The sequence below is a fragment of the Piliocolobus tephrosceles genome, chromosome 5 (assembly GCF_002776525.5).
Source record: "Piliocolobus tephrosceles isolate RC106 chromosome 5, ASM277652v3, whole genome shotgun sequence".
Taxonomy (NCBI): domain Eukaryota; kingdom Metazoa; phylum Chordata; class Mammalia; order Primates; family Cercopithecidae; genus Piliocolobus; species Piliocolobus tephrosceles.
Genome location: NC_045438.1, coordinates 92,830,969 through 92,845,127, shown reverse-complemented (window position 1 = coordinate 92,845,127; position 14,159 = coordinate 92,830,969). Strand labels below are relative to the sequence as shown.

At 35.1% G+C, this 14,159-nt stretch overlaps 1 protein-coding gene across 1 annotated transcript in view; it reads right to left on the bottom strand.

Annotated features, from left to right (window-relative positions):
- LCA5 (lebercilin LCA5) overlaps nt 1-14,159 on the bottom strand; it is a 52,348-nt gene that overhangs the window by 13,656 nt on the left and 24,533 nt on the right. The gene's annotated exons all lie outside the window — the stretch shown is intronic.

Sequence of the window (14,159 nt, the reverse complement as noted above, 5' to 3'; positions counted from 1 at the left end):
GTAAAAGAGAACAGAAAGGAAAAACTCTATGTCATTTTTGATGAGATTTTTTATAATCTTGATGTCAATAGTGGAAAAACAAAATTGTACACCATTCCAAAATATGAATATTGTTGCAAAAGTCCCAAATATTAGCAAAAGGAATTCAGCAATGTGTAAAAATTACATCACAACTAAATAGCACCTATCCCAAGAAGCAAAGAACGAGAGTAGTTTCACATTCAAAACAATCCATGATTTAAAACAAAAACCCTAGCAAGCCACTAGTAGAAGAAAATATCCTTACACATAAATACATACACAAATTCACAGAAAAAGATCCAAAACGATACACACTAAGATACCAAAAGTGGTGACATCTGAGTGGTAAGAATGAGAATGTTTTCATTTTATCTTTTAATGCTTCTCTAATTAAAAAATATATATACATGTACTACTTATAAAAAATAAAAAGCTTCTAAAATATGTTTAAATAAAAATTAAAATGCTTAGAAAAATCATATCTAACAACTTCAGAATAGTAGTTACTTCTGAGCAGGGAGAGTAGAAAAAGGATGTTTGGAGAAAGGATACAGGGAAACTTCAATGTATTTTAGAAAAATAAGATCTAAAGCAAAAATAGCAAAATATCAAGTAGGTACATGAATGTTTTAAATACTTTTTGTATATTCAAAATATTTCATAAAAAAATCAGAAGTACTCTAAGAAATTAAATAAACTAAAAGGATAAAGAAGAGAATGCAAATAGTAGTTATCTTCGGCTGGTAGGACTGTGGATATTTCCCCCCCACTTTTACTGTAAATTTCAAAACATCTTTAAACAAATATGTTAATAATACAATAAAATTTAAAATACTTAACATTTTTTCCAAAGGACATATCACAGAATTCTATCTTGTTAATGGAAATAAATATAATTTAACAATTTTTGAAAGTTAACACAAAGGATAAGTAATTTTACCTTTATTTGTTTTTTATTAATTAGTAAAGAATTAGATTTAAATACCAATATTGCATTTGTTAAAATAAGTCTATCAATGTCAGTTGTTTTAATATCTGTTCAGTATTGTTATAGCTCAATTCTAAAGACTCAGATCCTTGTGTAAGCAAGGACCCTGGAGGTCATGAGTCCACCTTATAGTAATACCTTTTTACAGTATTCCTAGAAGGTAGACATTGAATCTTTGCACAAATACTTCTGGTAGCAGAAAGCTTGATAATCAAAGGATACTGATTTCATTATTGGACAATTCCAATTATTAGGAAGCTCCTTTGAATGAGTGCAAACCAGTTTTCTAGTAATATCCATTAGGTTTGTATTGCCTTCAGGAAATAAATCTATTTCTCCCGCTCCATGTGACAGCCCTTTAAACAATGAAGTAAGTTAACATTTTTCCTTATCTTTTCTATGATTTTATGTTTCTTCCACTGTTTCTTTTATGGCAGTTTTTTGACACCCTGGTAATCCTGTCTGCTCTCCACATGTCAGTTTGTTACCTAAAATCTGGTACTTGTTATTAGATGTGATCTGACCAGTGAAATTAGACTTATTATTACCTCTTAGGACGAAGGTACCAGGCCGGGCGAGGTGGCTCAAGCCTGTAATCCCAGCACTTTGGGAGGCCGAGACGGGTGGATCACGAGGTCAGGAGATCGAGAACATCCTGGCTAACACGGTGAAACCCCGTCTCTACTAAAAAAAAATACAAAAAAACTAGCCGGGCGATGTGGCGGGCGCCTGTAGCCCCAGTAGTCCCAGTTACTCCGGAGGCTGAGGCAGGAGAATGGCGTAAACCCGGGAGGCGGAGCTTGCAGTGAGCTGAGATCCAGCCACTGAACTCCAACCTGGGCGACAGAGCGAGACTCCATCTCAAAAAAAAAAAAAAAAAAAAGGACGAAGGTACCACCATACTTGGTTAACTTCTTCCCTTCCAATTTTTTAAATGGCCATATAATTACAGGTTCATATACTTTAAAAATTATGCTTTAACTTCAATTACTATTAATCCAGGGCTCCCCATAGTGTACACATAAAATAGATGGAAAAAAATTGAGGTGAAACAGTTAACCTGACTAAATTTTATCTTGCTTATTTTAGGCCAGATTTTGAGCCTAGGGGGATCAAGCTTGATCTTGTCATCCATCAAATTCATTGGGCCTCCTGTTTTTGAACCTGTCAAGAACATATCCATCCATTCATTATTTTAAGAAACACTAATTTTATGCCAGACAGAGTGCCAAATGTTGTAGATACAAAATCAAATAAGACTTGTTCGTGCTGTTAAGGAAGCTGGTCAAATTCACTGATAAATATGCTGAAAGGAACAGAGCCTAAGACAGCACTTGAAAGCACCCACCTAGAAACCTTCTCTTCAAGTTGACAGCTATTTATTTACCTGCACCCTTTGGGTACAATTACTGATCCAATTGTAAAACTTTCTAACACTATTTTCAACCAGTCCATAATTCTCCAATAAAATACAAACATGAAAGCTTTACTAAATTTACCATATACTATCCATATTATATCTACTATACGCTAACTGATATAATATAGTTATATAATATATTGTATATAGCATATTGCATGTTCTGTATACTAATACATTGCATATACTATACATATCTGTATTATATAACTGTATAGAATTCTATAATTGTATATACTATACTGAGTTCTATATAGCTCTCTATATATAATATATACAGTTCTATATAGTTCTCTATATATAATATATACAGTTCTATAACTGTATATTCTATAACTGTATAGTATAATGGTATAGTATGTAGTATATAGTATAGAATACAGATGTGTAATATATAGTATATATACATAGGAGAATATAGTAGACATAGCATATCTTCATGCACTATTCTAGCAATCCTAAGCAGGGGGTGGGGGGAAGAAAGTAAGAATAGCTCTAAGTAAGCAATATTTTCCAAAACATTTAAAAACCTGGCATGGATTTCTATCAAGCTCACTGACTGATAATTTCTAACACCTACCTCTGTTTACCTCTGAAAACACTGGTATTTGCCTTTTTTCACTTTCTCACTTCTCCTAGTCTTCCTAACTCTCCAAAGTACAATGACAAAGGCTCTGGAATCACATTTGCAAGGTTCTTCAGTCCTCTGGAGGATAATTCATTTGAATCTGGAGACTGAGCTAATTTAAATGAGCTATCTGTGTCTTACTATTTCTTCATCTGCTTTGAGCAGGACAATATAGAGGCAAACTCATAATCCAATAGTTGTGCTTCCTCTGTACATTACAAGTCTGCCCTAAGTAATGGATCTTGTTCTTGTTCTAATGAAACCTGTTTTCTTTAATGAAATCTGTTTTCTTTAAAAGTGTTTTGCCTTTCCTTACCCTGAGCTTTTGTCTTCCAACATAGATTTTACTCAACAGTATTTACTAGTTAGCACCAAAAATACAACAGATTTTAGAAGTGATTTCTGCTCAGCAAATGACATATAGAGAATTAGCATGATGACAGACTTTGAAAAAACAATTAGTATCTTTTACAGTTTTTAGATCATTTCATCAGAAGATGCTGATGAAAGAACCAAAATTATAATATTTTAATTACTGCTATTATTTAAAACTATGAAAAAACACAAAATGTACTATTATAAGAGGAACCTATTACTCAGCATTTAAACATGATAAAATTCCAAGGATTTTACTAAAATGATAACAAAATAATAGAGCAACAGAAGACAGAATACTGCAATTCTACTCCCAAACACGAGCTTCTAGTGACCTATATGATTCTTTTTTGTTTCGTTGTTCTGTTTTTTTCTTGAGATAGATTCTCACTCTGTCACGTAGGCTGGCGTGCAGTGGCATGATCTCGGCTCACTGCAACCTCCACTTCCCAGGTTAAAGCGATTCTCCTGCCTTGGCCTCCCGAGAAACTGGGATTACAAGGAGTGCACCATCACACATAACTAATTTTTGTATTTTTAGTAGAGATTTGGTTTCAACATGTTGGCTAGGCTGGTCTTCAACTCCTGAGCTCAACTGATCCGTCTGCCTCCACCTACCGAAGTTCTGAAATTATAGGCATGAGCCATTGTGCCCGGCCATGACCTATCTGATTCTATGTGACCTAGAGGAAGGCAAATAACATCTCTCATTTTCCTCAACAGTTCAATGTTTGCATTGGACTAGAGAGTTCCCCATGGAGGTGTTTCAGAGGTTGCTTCAAGTTGTTAGGCATGTGAGTTTCTGAAGTCCCCTCTGTAACATAACTCTTCAATCAGTACCACAGAACAATTCAGTTGTATCTGGTTGCCTGTGAAGAACCGTCAAAATTTGAAAAACCAACAGACCAAATCAGCAGTTTCAAACTTTTTTTAAAAAACAGTAGAACTCTTGAAGTCCACTGAGCTCAAATTGAAAACCACTGCACTAAATTATTTCCACGGGCCTTTCAAACTCAAGAATGCTACCATGCTTTAATGTATTTACCTTTAATTAATGTACTTTTAGTACATTTCTCTTTTTCCACTTATAAATTAGGTGTCCAGTAGGTACCAAGCACTGAGCCAGACTCATTATGAACTTTATCCCTAACCCTGTTTATGATCACCTGCAAACTTTTACAGACTGGAAACTAAGGTTCACATAATTTAAGTGGTGTATCACACATCATAAAGCTGGAATGGTGTATAACCAGAATTTGAAACTTGTCTGCTTGTGTGTGTGTGTGTGTGTGTGTGTATGAAGTTCCACTGGGAACTTAATAGGTTAAAGGGTAGGTATTAACAGTCTAATTAATAGCCTAATTAAAATATAAGCTAATATTTTTTAAATTCGACCTTGAATTCTAAGCCAATAATTTGTAACTCAACTAAGTTAGCAAAGTCCATCAATGTTTCCATATTAAAGATGCTTTCATAAAAACGCAAATGCCTAGGGGATGGGAAACAAAAAATAGAAATGCTCTAGAATCTCCTGGAATGATAATAACCACAAGAAAGGCCAATTTAATCCTCCCAAAATGAAGAATTTAACTTTGATCCAAGAACAACTATTATCCAGTACCATTCTTTAGAGTCCTCATATTAACTAATAGCCAAAAGTGATTTTAAAATGCTCTACTGACCCAGGGACTTCCTCTTCCAGGGTTTTTCCATTAGTATACTAACATATACAAATAAAAATTAATGTTTAATGCTTTGTATCTTTTATACTACCTCAAAACAAAAGCCAACATATATATTAATGTTAAAAGAATAACTTTAGACACATGAGCAGAGTTTATTTGAGCCAATTCACAAACTGGGCAGCACCTAGAACCAGAATAGGTTCAGGGTGACTCCACGGCTGCCAGATGGTCAGGTAACATTTATGGACAGAAAAAGGGAAGTGACATATAGAAAACAGAAGTGAGGTAAAGAATCAGGGGGTTACAGCTTGGTGTCTGCACTACTTGAATATAGTTTGAATAGTTGGCCACTGGTGACTGGCTGTGACTGGTACAAGAGTAGCTAACTGTCTGTTTACATATCCAGTTAGATTATAGGTTGCTATGTATGGAGAAACTTTTAGGCCAAACTTAAAATATGAAAGAAGACAGCTTTAGGCTAAACTTAAATTTAACATTAATAAGGAAAGGGTTCATCATATTATGATATATCTCCACAATGGAATAATATGCAACTTTTAAAAAGCATGAGACTGGCCAGGTGCGGTGGCTCAAGCCTGTAATCCCAGCACTTTGGGAGGCCGAGATGGGCGGATCACGAGGTCAGGAGATCGAGACCATCCTGGCTAACACGGTGAAACCCCGTCTCTACTAAAAAATACAAAAAACTAGCCAGGCGAGGTGGCAGGCGCCTGTAGTCCCAGCTACTTGGGAGGCTGAGGCAGGAGAATGGCGTAAAACCGGGAGGCAGAGCTTGCAGTGAGCTGAGATCTGGCCACTGTACTCCAGCCCCAGCGACAGAGCAACACTCTGTCTCAAAAAAAAAAAAAAAAAAAAAAAAAATCATGAGACTGATTTTTTCGTGTGTGTGCAAAACTACACACACATCTATCTAAATATATGTATATAACATAAAAATATGTAAAAAGTGCCAAAATATACTTTTTGGTGAAAAAAATGTATTGAACAATGTGTATGGTATACTCCCATCTGTGGTAAGAGAATGAAAAATGGACATTAATATATAGATATGAGATTGCACACATAGCAACAATTTCTTAACAGTGACTGTGTCTTTGGAAGGGGCTTGCAAAGCATAGCATAGAAGGAAAACTGATGTTTCATTGTCTATCCTTTTGTATAAATTTTAAGCCCTGTTTTAGTGCTTGTATTACTTTTTCAATGGGAAGGTTATCTTAAATATTAACACAAAATTGCCTTAACAGTTGTTCCACCTAAATGGGTAGTTTCTAAGGATATTGCAAAGCTTATTTTCTGAAACTGTTTTAAGCTTTACCCTTCAATCATAAATCTTATAATTTCATTGTAAATCTTCTCCCTCCAGAAAAGGTAAAAATATACATAAATAATAAAATCTAGGCGGTTCTTTGATTATACAATAAAAATTAGCAGAATCTCAATGAATGATATTTTGTCTTCTAGGCAATTATTCTTTTCAACAATGGGAATTTTTCATTTCTCCAACATTAAATAATAGATATAATAAGGACTTAATTGGGGAGCATAAATATAATTTACCATGTTTAAAATACTTTTTGCATATGAAAGCTTTGAAAGTATGAATTTAGACTTATCAGATTTCAGAACTGAATGTCACCTCAGAAATCATTCCGTTTAATTTCTTAGATGAAACAACTTCAACCTGGAGGTTAGGAAAACTGTACAAACTCAGAGTTAGACAAGAACAGGGCTAACCTGGTTTGACCATTATTCTGTACTAATTAGCTTCATTTGTTAGATAAATGCAGAACAGACAGGAGAGGCAAAGGCAGCCTTCTGGATTTGGGTTTCTGAAGGGTGAAAGGGCAGAAAAACTTTCAGAGCAGCTTCCAAGCCACTAGAGCAAAATATAGCAGGTAAAGATAAAGGAAAGTGATCCTGCCTGGCCCAATATTAGACAGTTCACTTCCAGTTCTGAATAAACTAAGAAGAGTAAAGGGAAGACAATGCTGTATCTAGGAAGACAGACTAGTAAGAGTAAAGGGAAGATAATGTAAGTAAAGGGAAGAATTTCAATTCTTATTTTTGAAAGTGGTTTACATGGAGGCAATATTATCAACAAGCAACACTTATACCTACTTGAGGGCAGCTCTAGGGTCAAGAGAATTTGAATACCAATCTCTTATAGTAAAATCTACTGAAAGAAAAAGAAGTTTATTCAAACTTCGTTTCATAGTTCCATGATACTGAGCTGTATGATGATACTCAAGCATTCTCCAAAATCTTTAGAAATTTTTTAAAAAGGAAAAGTCTTAATAGTTTCATTTTGTTTTTCTAACAAAGTAACTCACTCTGTGCCAACTTAATGTTAAAAAAAGTTGAATTTTTATATGTACTAAAAGTGTACCCTATAGTTTACTGGAGTCCTTTTAATACTTATGTGCATAATATTACATTTATGATCTTCTCACAATGCTTGGAAGATAGTTTCCCATTTCATGATTATGGTTTCTTATGATAGTTACCTTTCATGATATTTGCTTTATGACACACTGTTGGTCATAGCTATGACTGATCTGCTATTGCATCCCTGATCAGGAACACAACCCCAACATTGTCTTTCTTATAAGGAGTTAGGACAGAACTGATACCTTTACCTTCACCCCCTATTTGAAGCCAGTCTCTGGACCAATAAGAAATGGTGCAGTCTTGCAGTCACTAAAAGAAACTGCATATTAGGGGAATTACTAATGAAGTTTCTAACAAAGAACTGTCTATGTTAAGTCAGTGATTCACAAAGAATGATGTGAAAACCCTTAAAGGTCCCTGAGACACTTTGGAGGATCTTCAAAGTCAAAACTATCTTATAATACTAAGATATTATTTGCTATTTTCACTCATATTGTGTCATGAGTATACAACGGAGTTTTTCAAAGGCTCCACTGAAACATATACACATTTGGAAAGTGAACCAGTATTTTCCAAATGATCAATGCGTGATGTAAAACATCCATTGAAAGACCATCAATGAATGTTAGTGTATCCAAATACAAAAAGCTCATTAATATGATTTCATATTCCACACTGCAACTAACCATTAAGAAATCACTTAAGCTTTAGCGTAATACCAAAAAAGACTATTCATTACCTGAAAAGGCTACCAAAATACTCCTCCATTTTCTAACTACTTTAGACATCTGCGTGAGGCTCAATTTTCTTCATACTTATCAATCACAACATAATGCAACAGATTGAAGCAGAAGCAGATATGAGGACCCAGTCAGCTGTCCCCTATTAAGCCAGGCATTAAAAAAAGTTTTTAAATATAAAATTATGCCACTCTTGTCCTCATTTATTTTTGGTTTGGGAAATACAGATTTTTTTTGTTAAAAGATCTTTTAACATATAATGAGTTGTTTATTACTAAGTGAATTAAGATAAATTTTTTAATGTTCTTGATTTTTATTTCAAATGTGCTAAATATACATAAACAAAAGCTGGAGGGAGGTGTCAATCATTTTTAAGAATATAAAAGGGTCTTGAGAGCAAAGGTTTGAAAACCACTACTTTATATAACTAAAAAATGTTTTTCTTCTATAAAAGTTGTAACATGTGTTACAGTTTTATTTAAATATAGTATGGCATATGTATATGTATGGTAGATGCACCTGACAACAATAACTGAACTTAAGCGCACCCTGAGAATGATCCTGTATGGCAGGCACACCTGAATGTGTGTTCAGAGTTCCAATCAGTGGCCAACCCAAGAGATTCATTCCTTACCTGTGAGGAACATCTGAGTTCCTGGCCTGTCTCATGGAACGCTGGCCACACAGGGAATCCAGACTCTTTGTTTTGGGTTAAAAGAAGTTGCCAGGTGGAGGGTGTTAGGGGGTGGAGGTTAAGTGAAAATGCTATATAAACTGCATGCTTTCTGCAAGAGGTGGCAGTTCTACTGTCCAGCCCACCATCACTGGACCACCCTGTATGCAAGTTACCCTCAGAAAACCTTATGTCTCATTTGCTGGCTCTGGATCTCTTTTTCGGCCTCTTGAACCTGGTGCCATTCCTGAGGAAGTTAATAGGTATCCCACGTGACAAAATATTAAATTGAGGCTGATACACTGACAGGACTTTATTCAATAAATTTATTGATATAAAAAACAAAATAAAGGTATAAAGTCATCTGTAAGGAAAGCAGGAAGTATACAGACTGAGGTAACTGTCTGCCCTTTGTACAGAGCTCAGGAAGTTTAATCCCATCAAGTATTTCTCCATCCCTGGTCTATGGCCTGGAACCAGAGCAAACCACATCTTACAAGATAGGCTGTAATTTCTGAAGGAGGACAGACAACTGTCATGGTGGTTGTCCCCACAGATACCTTTGGTTGTTCACCTCTCTAACTAGTTATCCATTTCTAAACTACTCCGTTCGTAAATTACTAAGATTCTGTGCATTCTGTCACTTCCATCAACGAACAAAATAAGCCTGTACCCAACTTATAGGTTGATGTTCTGGGGAAAAGTTTTTCACAGCTCAGCTAGTTATAGATAACCTTGAAGACGCTTCGTCCACCCCCACCACCCCCACTTAAGAAGGAATTGCAACTAGCAAGAAGAATGAGTTGTGGCCTGAAATCCTGGAATGAGACAAGCTATAAACAAATAAACAAAGCTGCTTGACACAATTTTCAGCTTTATCTTAAAATAAAACAAAAAGTTACAGAAAAAAAAAAACCACATAGACAAGTATCCTTACTAAAGAACATCATAGAACTTAACAATAACAAAGATCTTTACTAAGATTTTACTGTAATTTCAAGGGATACCCAGGACTTTCTTGGGTTTTAGTTAATTTGCAAAATGAAACATCACAATCAAGTTTCTGGTTTTTTTCCCTTAATCAGTTAGCGGTTTGACTATACCTGAGTTAGAAGAGAAAGGATCAACAGTGTTGGCTGAAGTAAAATTTGAAAAATAAAATGAGGCACAAAAACAAATGCTGAATTTTGCAGTAAAGTAAGAAACTCAATAGTAAATATTTCAAATTCTGGATTGACTGCTGAGATCATGAAAGATGTACAAAATGGGTTAAAAGCCAGAGGCTGCATTTAGGAAGTATAAAAAGTAGGTTAAAAAGTGGAGAACAATTACCCTCGGGTGGGCTGCGCTGACTACACTCCCCGCATCCCCCCAAATAACAAGAGAGCTACTATAGTACAACAGCTGATGTGAATTTATTGGGTTAAGAGAAGTAGGTTCATGGTTGGGCGTGGTGGCTCACTCCTGTAATCCCAGTACTTTGGGAGGCCAAGGTGGGTGGATTACCTGAGATCAGGCGTTCGAGGCCAGCGTGACCAACAGAGTGAACCCCATCTCTACTAAAAATACAAAAATTAGCCGGGCATGGTGGTGTGCGCCTGTAATCCCAGCTAATCAGGAGTCTGGGGCAGGAGAATTGCTTGAACCTGAGAGGTGGAGGTTGCAGTGAGCCGAGATCATGTCACTGCACTCCAGCCTGGTGGACAGAGTGAGACTCTGTCTCAAAAAAAAAAAAAAAAGTACGTTCATAATATCATATTAAATATTGATTCCAATATAGCAGAAATGAAGCAGTTTAGACGTACCAACCCAACTTTGAGGTATACAGTTGATAAATCCAGTATTTCTAAAACTTGGGAGTAAACTTCTAAAACCAAGTCATTCCTTGGTTTGCACAAAACATTCTTAACTCCTTGTGAAAATAACTTTTACAACAAAAATAAGTTTTGAAATTCAAAAATAAAAGTTCAAAAGTAATTTTCTAATTTAGTAAGAATTGAGACAATTTAAAATTGCACCAAAAGAAATAAAATATTGAGGTATAAATCTAAAACATATACAGAGTTGTATTCTGAAAATTACAAAATAAGATGAAAAAAATCGGATTTCCTAAATAAATGGAGACACATACTATGTACAAGATAGGAAGATTCAACACAGTAAAGATACCAATTCTCCACAAATTGATCTATATTTAATGCAATTCCTACAAAAATTCCAGGAAGATGTCTGTAGATGTAGACAAGCTTATTCTAAAATTTATGTGGAAAGGCAGAGGATCAAGAGTAGCTAAAACAGTTAAAATGTTTAAAATGAGGTATAACATGAGAGGAATCAGTCTCTCTAATGTTAAGGTTTATTATGGATGCTGTACGTAATCAAGAGTGTGTAGTAACAACAAAGGAATAGACACACAGATCAATAGAACAGAATAGAGACTACAGAAATAAAGCCATAAAAATATGCCCAACTGACAAAAGTGCCAAAGCAATTCAGTGAAGGAGGGATATCTTTTTAACAAATGGTGCTGGAGTAACTACACATCCATAGGCCAAACAAACACAAAGAACTTCAATCTAAACCTCACAGTCTATACAAAAATTAAATCAAAATCAATCATGGACTTAAGTGTAAAATATAAAACCATAACAATTTTATAAAACACCAAGTGGTATACCTTAAAAGTAATCAATTTTTATTTGTCAATTATACCTTGATAAAGCTGGGAGATGAAAAAATAGAAGAAAATCTTTGGGACAAACAGGCAAAGGACAATAGGGATAGGTGACGTATTAGACTTGACACCAAAGCACAATCCATAAGAGATATATCTGCTAAACTGAACCACATCAAAAATCAAAATTAAAAATTTCTCCTCTGAAAGACACCGTGAAAAGGATGAAAAGACAAGCTACAGAATGGCAGAAAACATCTGTAGACCACATTTATCTGACAAAAACCTTGTATCTGGATTATAATAAAGAATTCTCCAAAAAATAGATAAAGCAAACAATCCAATTAGGAAATGGGTAGAAAACATGAATGAAATGCACAGATCTACAGATGGCACATAAGCACATGAAAAGATGTTCAACATCATTAGCCATTAGGGAAAGGCAAAATAAAACCACAATGAGATGATGCTACATAGCTATCAAAATGCCTAAAACTTTAAAAAGTGTTAACACCAAATGCTGGCAAAGATGCTGAGAAACTGGACCACTTACACACTACTGGCGGGACAATAAAAAATGGTACCACTACTTTAGAAAAGAGAATGTTCTGATGATTGTTACAAATGGAAAAAACAACAACAAAGAAAAAAGTATAAAAAAAAGAGAACGGAATGGCAGTTTCTTACAACATCAAACACAGATTTATCATAAAACCAGCAAGTACACTTTCAGGCATATATCCCAGAGAAATTGAAACGTATATTCAAACAAAAATCTGCACATAAATGGTCATAGCAGTTTTATTAGTTAAGAGCCCAAAACTGGAAACAAACCAAATGTCCTTCAACAGGATGTACCATAATACTCCGTAGTGGTGCATACCATGGAATACTCAGGGAAAAAAGGAACTATTGATACATGCAACCATTTAAGTGAATGTATAAGCGGAATCTGCCAATGTCAAAAGGTTAGATATTGTGTGATTCCATTTATATAACATTCATGAAATGACAAAATTAGAGAAATAATGAGCATATTAGCTGATGTCATAGGTTAGTGAGGGAAACGCAGGAGGTAGCTGTGGCTGTAAAAGGGTAAAATACAAGAGATTCTTATGACGGAATTGGTCTATATCTTGACTATGTTGGTAGTCACACGAATCTATACATGTGATAAAACTGCACAGAACTAAATACACACACATGTAAAACTAGGGAAAGTTGAATGCAGTTGATGAATTGTATGTATCACGACCAATTTCCTGGCTGTAATATTATAGTTATTCTACATATTTTTTACAACTGCATGGCAATCTACAATGAACTCAAAATAAAAATTTAAAAAACTAAAAAAAAATGAGGACACTATATGGTTAACTACTTCAAAGACTTAACATTATAGGTGACTGATTTTCACGCTCCCAAATGAGCAGTCATATAATTCACCTCCACGTATAACTCAGAATCCACAGGGTCAGTCCCATTTCTTATCTCTTCTCTCTCTCTTCTCCCTCCCCACCACCTGTCAATCCCCTTCACGTAAGAGAAAACTGCAGTATATAGTTGTATACGTGTGTGTATGCACTGCAATTTCATGTTCTCTATATGTAGTTTTATATACACACTCAGCTATTTATCATATTTATTAATTAGCAATCTGTGCTCTTCATAATTTTAAAATCCATTATTTGGCACTTTTTATGCTTCCCTTTAAAAATAATTAAAATGTCAGTTATTTGTTGTTTATGGTAACTATTCTCAGTCCCCACTCCTACCCTACTTCATGGGTAAGTGGCTCTTAAAAATAGTTTGTTTGCTTTGCACTGTGAGCTGATCATTACTGGAATCTACATAATAGGGTATCTTCTGTGCACTGAAACAGAAGACAATAATTGCAAATTTTGGAGGAAAAAAATAGGTGCCTTTTCTGGCCACTGATGTACAGCGTGTATTTAATGAGTCCCTGTCCCTGGGCATGGCACTGGTATAATGGGCATGGCATATTATATAGACTAAGTACCATAACATGCCATGTATTAAAAACATCTAATTAATATACTGCAAAAACCTAATTTATTGATAGTTCTGAGCTTCCTTTGCTCACTCTCACAGCAAGCATTATTGCCATACTTTTTCATACCTTTGCTTTCCAAACTACTTGTCAATTTTAAGCAACACAACCTGACTCAGGGCTTCTGTCTGATACATATACACAGAAGGTGGCAACTGACTGCCCTGTGTAAAAGTCATGGGATAGGACTCTTTTCCTCTCTCCATTCAGGAAAGACATACTTTTAAAAGAGCTGCTGTATTCTCACACTAGTTAGTCCTAAAAGTCTCCCACCCACGCTCTAACAGTTTTTTCATTCTGGGGAGTAGGTGCAGACCATGTCCAAAAAGATGTACTATAATTAGTTTTTAACAGACAATGTGCATAGATATAAAAACAGAAGGCATTGTTCATGTGGCATTTCTTACACAGTGGCCCCAAAAGGTCAGTTTTATATACTATGGCTATTACAGTGTCATTTCCAATTTTAGAGAAA